This window comes from Elephantulus edwardii, unplaced genomic scaffold (assembly GCF_000299155.1).
Source record: "Elephantulus edwardii isolate Elephantulus edwardi_28Jun2011 unplaced genomic scaffold, EleEdw1.0 scaffold00084, whole genome shotgun sequence".
Taxonomy (NCBI): Eukaryota; Metazoa; Chordata; class Mammalia; order Macroscelidea; family Macroscelididae; genus Elephantulus; species Elephantulus edwardii.
The window spans coordinates 7,031,385-7,043,133 of record NW_006399834.1 but is presented as its reverse complement, the minus strand read 5'-3'; positions in this window follow the sequence as shown (position 1 = coordinate 7,043,133).

The following is an 11,749-nucleotide window of genomic DNA, read 5'->3' as shown; positions in this document are numbered from 1 at the left end:
TCAAACTGACGCTGAAGAAAATTAAATCAATTGCACAAGAACCAAAATTTTACCTCAAGTCTATCCCACCTCAGTTTAAAAACCATCTCAAGAATAGGTTTAGGGCCCTGAGCACTAATGAGTGAAGGCCAGATGGGCTTTGGGAGAATATCAAGAATAATAGTCATGAAGAATGCAAAAGATCATTACAAAGATAGTAGAAGAAGAGAAGTCTGAGATGGATGTCAGAAGAGACTATAAATATTGCACTAAAGCTCCAAGAAGCCAATGCAAAGGGAAGAAATAGGAAACTTAAGAAGCCAAACAGAAGGTTTCAAAGAACAGCTCAGGAAGACAAAATAAAGTTATAATGAAATGTGCAGAGAGCTGGAATCAGAAAATAAAAATGAATTAACTAGCTAGGCATTTTTTAAGCTGAGGAAACTGAAGAAGAAATTCAATCCTCAAGTTATAGTACTTATGTATGCTATGGGCAGAATATTAAATGTTCCAGGAAGCATCAAAAGTAGATGGAAGTACTGCATAGAGTCACTGTACCAAAAAATAACTGACTGACAGAGGGTATCTCATTAAATATCTTTTGTCCAATATGCTATGGTAATGAATGAGGAAATTCAAGCTGCTCTGAAGAAACTGGCAAAAAACAAGGCCCCAGGAATTGAAGGAATATCAATTGACATATTTCAACAAACAGAACCCTAGAAGTGCTCACTAGGTTGTGCCAAGAAATCTGGAGGAGAACTATCTGTCCAACTAACTGGAAGAGACCTATATTTATTTTTCATTCCAAAAAAAGGTGACCCAAAAGAGTATGGAAATTATTGAACAATGTCACTAATACCACACACAAATAAAATCCTGCTGAAGATCACCTAAAATGATTGGAACAGAACACTGACAGAGAACTACCAGAAATATAGTTGGAGTTTAGAAGAGGCTGTGACACCAGACACATTATCATCAGTGTCAGATGGATCTTGGCTGAAAGCAAAGAGTACCAGAGGGATATCTGTCTGTGTGTTTTTTTTTACTATGCAAAGGCCTTTGACTACGTGGATCACAACAAATTGTGGCTAACCTTGAGAGAATGGGAATCCCCAACACCTGAGTGTGCTCTTGCAAAACCTAAACTTGGACCAATAACTGTAATCAGAAAAGAGCAAGGAAACACTGCATGGTTCAAAATCAGGAAAGAAATGCACTGTGGATGCTTCCTGTCTCCATACTTTTTTAATTCATATGTGGAACAGATCATACTGGAGCCTAGACTTTATAAGGAGGAATGTGGCATCAAGATTGGAGGGAGAATCAATAACAACATACATTATGCAAATGACACAACCTTGCTTGCTGAAATTGAGGAGAGCCTGAAGCATTTGCTGCAGAAGATGAAGGACTGTAGTCTGCATTATAGGTTGTATCTCATCATCAAGAAAACAAAGATTCCTACCACAGGACCTATTGGTACTATGAAAGATGTAGAAAAGATTGAGATTGTTAACAATTTCCACTTGCTTGAATACACAATCAACACTCTTAGTACCAGCAGTCAGGAAATCAAAAGGCTAACTACATTATGAAAATCTGCTTTGGGGGACCTCTCCAGAATACTGAAGAGCAACAATGGCAGCCTAGAGACTAAGATGCACCTGATATAGGCTATGATTTTTCTCAATTACTTGTTATGCATCAGAGAGATGGACAGTGACAAAATGTGTCAAAAGAAGAATTGATGCTTTTGAATTGTGATGCTAGAGAAGAGTATTGAACATACCAAGGGCTGCCTAGAGCACAAACAGACCTATTCTGGAAAGGGAGAAATCTAGCTGTTCCTTGAAGACAAAGATTTTGAAGCTCTGTCTCACATACTTTGGATATATGACCCAGAGGGATCAGTCCTTGGAGAAGGACATTATGCTTGGGAGGATGGAGAGACAGTGTAGGAGAGACAGATCTCAGAAGAGATAGATTGACACAATAACTGGGGTAATGAGGCTAGGTGTGTCAGAAATAATGAGACTGGTTTAGGATAGGACAGGTTTCAGCGTTAATTTGCATGTTGTTGTTATGCTTCTTGGAGGCAAGGCTTTTGATGCTCAGGAATGTGGCCAGGAGGGACCAGTCCTTAGAGAAGGTCATCATACTTGTAAGGGTGGAGACACAGTGCAAAAGAGGAAGACCCCAGAGAAGATGGAATGACATGGTAAGTAGGGGTAATGAGAATAGGTGTGTCAGAGGAAGAGAGACTGGCCCAGAATAGAGTAGGTTTCAGAGCTATTACACATAGGGTTGCTATGAGTAGGTCACAACTTGACAGCATCTAGAAACACAAAACCAACATGATTCTGCATGTTCTGTGAGCTGTTGCATCAGATTTGGGGTACAGTAAAGCAGAAAGTTTGCTGTTCACATGAGTGGAAAGAGGTCCCAGAGTGTAATGCACATGTCTGACTGACTTCATAGGAATTTGTTTTGTGTTGTTGACTTGGACAGTTCCCCTTTGTGAAGTGGTAAAGATCAAATATAGTCATCCACATACAGCCCTTGTACTTTTTGCACTTATGTCATTTTACCCCAATATAACTGGAAATTGACTGGAAAGGGAAGGCAGTTGCTAAGCTTGTCTTGCTACCTGTAATTTGGACAGGAGTTGATCATGATATCCTTTCATGGAAAATTTGGGTAAAAAGTAATGACAAATGTGAGGAAGGAAAAACAGAAGCAAAGGATAAAGAAATGAATAAATAATTCATATAGTAAGTATAAAAATACATTATGCTAATATCTTTGAAGCAGGGAGTCATGAGGGCCCCAGTCTTTTGAATGGGTCCCATATGGGAGCTAAGAAGACTGACTGAAGAAGCCGGTAGGTCTGAAACACAGGAAGAAGCATAGACTTCTGAGGTCACAGTGGATCCCCATCTACACTTAGAAACTGGTGATTGGAGATCTGATGACCAGAACCCAAGCAGAGCAGATGAAGATGAAGATAAAGATGTTTCACACTGTACACTATTGTTGATTGCTGTAACCTAGTGGCACGTTCTTAATTTTGCTTATGTATTTGCCTATGGATGCAGATGGTAAATGTTCTAACTGGAACAGATTTTTCAGATAAAGGAGCACACTTGTTTCTTCAGAGTACTGGTTTGACAGGAGCAGATTAATCCGAAACTGGCTATCTAAAATGGGGGGATTAAGGTTTGAGGCATGAAGTTCCTGGCTTGCATGCTTTTATAAATACAGTTTTGTTATTATTATTATTGTTATTATTAGTATTGTTATTATTATTATTATCAGGGGAAATTTGATTTTTAAGTGTGAGGGTGATGGATAAAAAAACTAGAGGGTGGTCTCTGTGATGTCTAAGATTTATCGTTCAAAATATCTTTCCTAGCCACTGATTAACTATTTATCTTTTCTGAAGTAAGGATAGAGGAGGAGGGTGAGATACAAGCCTCATTCTACTTAAAGCGTAAATGAGCTCATAGGACTTCAGTGATAGCTCTCTTTTTGGGACTCTGACTTCAACTGATAGTCTACAGTGATCATTGTCTCTGCAAAACCAACCTGCATACCTATAGTCATGTGAATCATTCTCCTGACTGCTCTGAATCTTGGGGGGACCTTCTAGCAAACCACTGAACTTAATCCAAGGGAAACAAAGGACCTAGGAAACTGAAAAAAGGAGGGGCTGTTGATGTGAGATATCAAGGAGTTACATAGTAAGTAAAGTATCTGGGAACATTGTTGTGCTGCTTCGTATAACTGATTATGAATACAGACAGTAAAAGAAAGGAAGACCTTTAACCACGAGGACTTAGGCTATCACTGCAGCAACAGGCTTGAGTGTGTCAGAGATTGTGAGGGCTGCACAGAATAGGACAGAGTTCAGAACTGTTGTTCTTAGGGTAGATATAAGTCAAAGTCATACTTGACTTGACCACACCTAACAAAAACAATAACATGAAGTTTTATGAATGAAAAGAATACTACTCAAACATGCTTTGGATATTAGCATTACTAAAGACTGCTAGAACAGTACATTGACAGAGATCAGTAGACGTTTTAGACGAGTTTAGAAGAGGCTGTAGCAATGCTATCATTACTGATGTCACATGGATCTTAGCTGAATGTAGCAAATACCAGAAGAAAGTCTATCTATGTTTTATTGACTATGCAAAAGCATTTGACTGTTTGGATCATAGGAAACTATTTCTAACATTGAGAAGAATGGAAATCTCAGAATATCTAACTGTACTATTATGAAATATATTCCTAGACCAAGAAACTGTTTTTGCAAACAGCTACGGAAACTTGCATGGTTTAAAATCAGAAAGAGTGTATGCCAGAGATATATTCTTTCTCCAAATCTTTTCAATCTGGGTGCTGAGTAAATAATTTGTGACTCTGGACTCAATGAAGAGGAATATGGAATTAGGATCAGAGGAAGACTCACCCACTACTTGAGTTACAAAGTCAATGTACTCTTTCTTGCAGAAAGTGAGAAGGACTTGAAATGCTTGCTTCAGAATATCAAAGACTATAGTCTTTAATATGGATTACCTGTGAACATCAAGAAGACTAAATTCCTCAACACTGGGCTGATAGACAACATCATGATATTTGGAGAAAGCCCAGTGGTGAGCTTGATGTTGAGCTTCAGTTCATATTGAAGGCTGCAGTCATATTAACTGGCTTAAAAAAATATTTGTAATCACACTTCTTGTTGTTGTTATGTACCATTGAGTTGTCTATTACCTGACACTTTTGTCATTGTTATGTGTCTCTGAGTTAAAAACAACTCATAGCTGACTCTGCAGCAAGTTTTCAGAGGCTGTAAATCATATGGGAGGAGATTGTTCATCTTTCTTCCATTGATCAACCTCTCTTTTTTAGATTGGCAGTTCAAATCCTTCCCACTAGACTACCAGAGTTCCTTAAAATGCACTGTTAGGGTACAAAATCTTCCTGTAATTTTAATATTTCCTTTAAATGTGAAATCATGAATAGTTTTTCCTAGACTCTGGGAAATTAGAAACCAGTTTTTGGTTTCAGGAAAGTCGTCCAGTTTCCCAATTTGTCACTATCAACAAGCATCTTTCTCTGAGAAACATTGACAATCTGGATATCAGGATCAGCAAATAACACTGCTAAATATAAATCAAATAATATTAGTAAATATGTTGAAAAATGAGAGTATGACATTTATATTATTATCCCTAAGTAGAATTAGTTGGGTAGGAGGAAATAATGGTAATCTTCATTGTGAGATCCAGAATAACTGTCAGACAGGAAGTCATCTCATTCCCCTAAGATGGATAATTACACACTGAAACCCACAAGAGTACCATTAATGAGTCGGACATAATAATGACCAGGTCCCACACATTCTTATTAGGCTAATAGAAAACAAAATACCAAAACCCCACCCAACTCCATATTGAATAAATCAGGATCCTTACATTAGACAAAGTGTTATGCTTGTGCTATAAAAGAAAAATATAAAACCAAAGACCAAAAACTAAGTTTCCATGTAATTAAAATTATTCATTTATTCATCTGTTAATCTGCTTCTCCTTTTGTTGGTTAAAACTGTCTTTGTTTTTTAAATGAGTTAACATTCATTTATTTTATAGTGTCTATTTAATAAATAGGGAAAGTCTGCTGTTAGGGACCTCTCCAAAGTACTGAAAAGCAATGGTGTCTCTTTGGAGACTAAGGTGCGTCTGATACAGGCCATGGTCTTTGCTATCACTTGTATGCATCAGAGAGTTGGACAATGACTAAGGCGGATAGGAGAATTGATGCCCTTGAGCTGTGATGCTGGAGAAGAGTATTGAGGGTACCATGGACTACTAGGAAACAGACAGATTCATCCCGGAAGGGTCAAAGTGGGCTGCTCCTTGGAGGCAAGGATTCTAAGGCTCCGTCTAACATACTTTGGACATGTTGCAAGGAGAGACAGGTCCTTGGAGAGGGACATCATGCTTGGTAGGGTGGAGGGACAGTGCAGAAGGGGAAGGCCCCCTATGAGGTGGACTGATTCAGTGACTGGGGTAATCAGGATGGGTGTATCGGAGAGCGTGCGATTGGCACAGGACAGAGCAGAGTTCAGGGATGTTGTACATATGGTCGCTATGAGTCACAAGCGACTCGATGGCACATAACAACAGCAACAACAAAATTTTAATAAATATTTGTTAAATCTCTGCCATGTTTAGAATTGCTAAGAACAATAAAGATGTCCTTTGTATACATTTGTCTAATTATGAAAGTATTTCGATAGATGGCAATCCCTTTCTGAAATTAAAGAGCTGTTAAAATTAGAAAATATTTGTTGTTGTTGTTAAGTGTCATTGAGTTGTAGACAACTCATAGCGAACCTATGAACGAAAATCCTCAACACTTGTGTGACTTTCATCCTTTCTCCAGGTTCATAGGGTTTCCAGAGGCAAGCTATTATGTAAGTGGATGCCATTCCTGCTTCCAAGCTTGTTTTAATTGGGGAGCTCCACCAAATACTGTCCGCCATGGGTGACCATTAATGCATTTGATACATCGGTATCACAGTGTTCAGCTGCACAACAACCACAAGTTACCACTGTACAGCAAGTGGACACACCAGGGCTATAGAAGAAGAATGTTTGAACAAAAATAATGAAAAAAATAGGCCAGAGGGCTGCGGATTAGAACTCACCCACGTTTGGCTTGGTAGCATCACTTTCTTTCCACTAGGCCAACTGATCTCTCTCTATGTTGGTATTATTGTTGTTAAGTGCTGTTGAGTCGTAGGTGACTACCAACATTATATTATTTGTGATCCATAACAAGTTTATGCATTAGGAAAGAATCATTATTAAGTTTAATAACTTGTTAAAGTTTCCTTTTTGTTGTTGTTGTTGTTGTTGTTGTTATGTGATGTTTAGTCACCTGCAACTCATAGTGATCATATGTACAACAGCCCTTAACCATGTTCATTATTTGAAGAGCGACAAATTACTTGCCACACATCCATTCCTTTTCTTTTACCTTCTCCTCAAATAAAATGTGTACTAAATGACACTTTCTTTATTAGCATTTAATGTTTAATACCTTATTCTTTGTGTCTTTGAAGACTTGCTCTTATATATTTACACATTAAGTGCCCTTTCTGTTCTCCATAATTTAGTTTGCAATATTGCAAATTAGACATGTTTTTATCTCCTGAAAAACATCTCTATATTTTAGTGACAAGAACATTGGTCTGGGAATAAAATTCTTTCCACCCCCGCCCTTCAACAGATTTTCATACAAATTTTTTAAATTATTATTTTAATGAAAGTTTACAGAGCAGTTAGATTTTTTAATTTATTGATTTATTTGTCTAAGATTTGTTGTTCCCATTGTTGGAAATTTTAATATTGCTATTCATGCTTTTTTCTAGTTTATATTATCTTCTCACCCTTTGATTTTTTTTTTTTAAGTCTGTCTTTATCATCACTTTTCAAGTGTGTCTCTTGTAGATAGCATGTTGATAGGTTGGAGGGTTTTTTTAATGTATATCCAATCTGCTGCTTTCTTTCTCTTCAGTGGTTCATTTAAACCACTCTCATTCAGTGTAAATATTGAGAAACAAGGTTTCATTATTTTGTTGGGTTCTTTTTTGTGTTGTTGCTGATTACTTTGAGTCATCCTCCTTCCCGTGGTGCCTCTGTGAGGACTTCCTTCAATGTTTCTTTCAACATTGGATTTGTTTTCACAAACTTCATCAGTTTCTGTTTTTCTGAGAATATCTTGATTTCTCCTTCATATTTGATAGACAGTTTTGCAGGGTAAAATATTCTTGACTGACCAGGGGATTCTTTGTGTTTTGTATGTGTCATTCCCCTGTCTTCTTGCTCACAAAATTCCTTCTGAGAAATTGGCAAAATTTCTTAAGCAGATAGTATCACAAGCAGATACTTCTAGTATCTAGTATAGTGCTTATTTAACTAGATAGTATCTTGAGCATATATTTAGTCTTATCTGCTCTCTTTTATAGGTTACTCCCTTTAACAAGATGTGACACGATATTATATCATATCTTAGTTTTTCCCTAAGTGCTTTCAGGATTCTCTCCTTGTCTTTGATTCTGCAAAATCTGACTATGATATGCTTTGGTGTTGTTATTTGGAGGATGCTCTAGCAGGATAGTGCTGTGAGCTCTGTCTTCTGCTTTGCTGATTTTGTGCTCCATCTCTTTGATTCTGCTCATTTGTCCTTCCAATATTTTGACAGGTTCCGAGACGCTGGACCTAATATTCGGAATTGCTGTTTCTTGTTTTTCTAGGGTTTCTAAAGCCACATTGGTTTTATCTGTGTTGTCTTGAATTATTTCTTTTTTCCTAGATCCATAGGTTTTTTTAATCTATTTGTTTACTATTGCCTCTTTTTTCTTTTTTAATTTATTCTGATTTATTTACAAATACATTATTTCTCACACAAAAGATCCTTCCCATACCTTCAACTGACCCACCAATCGAATTGTGCAACTCTATGATTAACACTCTATTACTTAAGTTCCTCTTGGCTTTTGCTTGTAGATTCCTGCAATTCTTCTAGTTTTTCTTTCAGCCATTGAAAATATTCAACCATTGTTCTTTTGAATTCTGTGGCATAAAGTTCGATCAGACTTTCCAACTTTAGGAAATTCACTAATTCTATGTTTTGATCACTTTTTGAGGGGGCGTATTCTTGCTTTGGTTTGGTATATGGTATGAAATAGTCTGTGTCTTCAGTGTCTTTGCGGTGGTAGAGTTTCTCTTGCCTGTGGCCATAGTGTGCCCTGGGTCTGAAGACCTTAGCTGGGGAGCTCACTGCTCCAGAAGAGGGAAGGACCAACTCACCCTTTCTGAGTGTCCCTCTAGTTCCTAATTTGACTCAGTTGGAATGAAAACTCCAGTAGGGAATTGGAGGGCAACTCACCATGCCTGTGGTCTTTCCTTCCTTGTCCTGTAGCAAAGTTTGATGGGCCCACAGTGAAGGGAACTTGTTCTGTCTCTTGCCATTCCTCTCTTGTCCTTCAGCTGGTGGGAATACCCTCCATGACTAGGGAGCTCTCTGGAGGTGAAGGGGGGTGGGGAAGAAGGAACTATAGAAGAATGCAACCTCATCCTACTTCTGTTCCTTCTCTGCTGATCCTGCAACAATGTTCTCTGTCGTTGTGGAGCCCACAGGAAAGGGATCAATTTCTGCCAAATACAATTCTTGATCTACATTCATGAATACCTCCTGTGATGGGTCCTAAATTTTTAAAATAGACCTGGTGACACAGTTCTTAACAATCTTGGCACTAATCAAAAGTCACAATCTAGCCCAGCAATCTTTCCATAGTAGAAAGATGTAGCAGGTGGCATTCTGTTTCAGTAAAGATTTACAAGCTTGGAATCCTTATTTGGTGTTTCTACTCAGTCCTATAGGATAACTATGAGTTGGAATGAACTCAGTGATAGTGTATTTAAAGCCTCATGATCTAAAAAAGTAGCTGGTTATAAACTATTAGCGTATAAAGGAGGCATCACATTAGGTTCTGAAACTAACATTTTTTTGGAATAGCTACTACTAACACAGTAAGATCTAATAATGATTGTATACACTCTATGTCATCATATGTAAATCATTCCAGGTGCATTCTTACTTGTAATATTCAATGAACAGATATTATTATCATCAATTTGCAGAATTAGCAAAAATGGAATATGATTAATGTGGCATCTATGTACAGGGTACTAGATTCAGACTAGGGTATGAATCTTAGTTCTATTACTTTCTAACTCTTATCTATAAAATTCTGGTCTTTATACTTTTACGCTTTGTCACAATGTTTATTTCGTAAAAAACAGTTATGTGTGTGTAGGTACATATGTATATGTATGCTTATGTGTGACCATGTAAACATCCAAGAACAAACTTCACTTCTATCCCACAGAGCATATATAAGGATGATTATTTATACTTTGATAATTTGGAGATTTCCATATATTTGCTGTATCTTGGCTTCAAGATCTAATTCAAAGTATATCACACACAACTCTGTCTTAATTTTTAAATGATGCCTTAGGCATGGTTCTCTGTTGTTATTAGGATTCAAGTCTTCTCTATTTTAAGCAATCGAGGTTGTAATCATTTGCATGTGCAGATTGGTGACAAGTCTTACAGGCCAGCCTCCCAAATTATTTGTCTGTATACAAATTGAATAATTATGGGGAAATTATACAATCTTGATGCACACATTTCCTGGTTTTAAACCATTTAGTGCCCCGTTGTTTTGTTCAGTCTACTGCTTCTTGGTCTATAAGCATGAGCATAATTAAGTGTTCTGGAATTTTCATTCTACTCAAAGTTGACCATAATTTCTTATGATCTACACTGTCAAATGTCTTTGCATAATCAATAAAGCACAAGTAAACATCTTTCTTGCCTTCTCTGTTTAGATGCAAGATCCATCTGATATCAACCATACTGCCCTTTTTCCACTGCCTCGTCTGAATCCAGGTAGAATATCAGTTCCCTATTGATTTAAAGTTCCCGTTACTTTTAAACAACATCTTCAGTAAGATTTGACTTGCATGCAATGTTAATTTTTGGAGAGGATTTTTTAGAGAAGCAATGTATGTGTATAAACTATATATGTTTATATATAAATACACATACACACACGCACGCACACACACACACACACGCCATTGAGTCGACCATGATTCAATGAACAATAGATCAAAGCTTTGCCCTATCCTGAACCACACTCACAATCTCCACCATATTCAAGTTCATTCTTGAGTTACTTGTCAATTCATCTCATTTAGAGTCTATCTTTCTTTTGCTGGCTTTCTACTTTTCCAAGCAGGTATCTTTTTTCCAAGGAATGCCACTTCCTGAAAAAATACCCAACAATTGTAAGACAAAGTTTCACCTTCCTTGCCTCTGAAGAACAAACTAGTTTTACATCCAACAAAGTGGCTATATTTGCACTTTTGACGGTTCATAGGAGAGAGAGGTATTTAGAGAGGTTTATGATAACAAGTCATGAGCAGGAAATCAAGGACTCAAACTGTTAACTTCAAAGACAGTCAGCTTTAGGGGCAGAAAAATTGAAATTTCCTTATCAGGGAACTATATCACAGACTGCTGGCTTCAGAAGTTTACAAGTCCAAAGTCATCACATGTACTAGCTCACAAGCCAGATAGTGATATTTAGGATCAGACAAAAATTTTCTTTCTAAGATAATTCTTATGCAGGTTGCACCTTTAGGAATATTTCCCTTTCATTTGATCGAGCTGATCATTCTTTACAGAACTGCTTCTGAGCCTGCTAAATATCTCAGAGGTAAAATTTATGACAGATGGGATAGTTATATCATACTAAGTATTACTGTCCTGTTGACACAGAATAGTGACTATTATAAATGGATAGGGGAAAAAATAATCCACCATCTTCTAAAACCTTTTCCTTTTGGCTGAGATAGGGTTTATGTTTACTATGGTGGTCAACTTCAAAATGATATTTTATTGACTAAGATAATCTTTATTTTCTTGTGTTTTGTAATGTGTGTGTGTGTGTGTGTGTGTATGTGTGTGTGTGTGTGTGTATACCGTCAAATCAGATCTGACTGGTACAAGAGGAGATTACCCCTTCTTCTCCAGCAGATCATCTGGTGGATTTGAGCTGCATACCTCTGTGATTGCAGTCCAGCTTCTTGCCACTAGGCCACCAGAGCTCCCTTGTAAT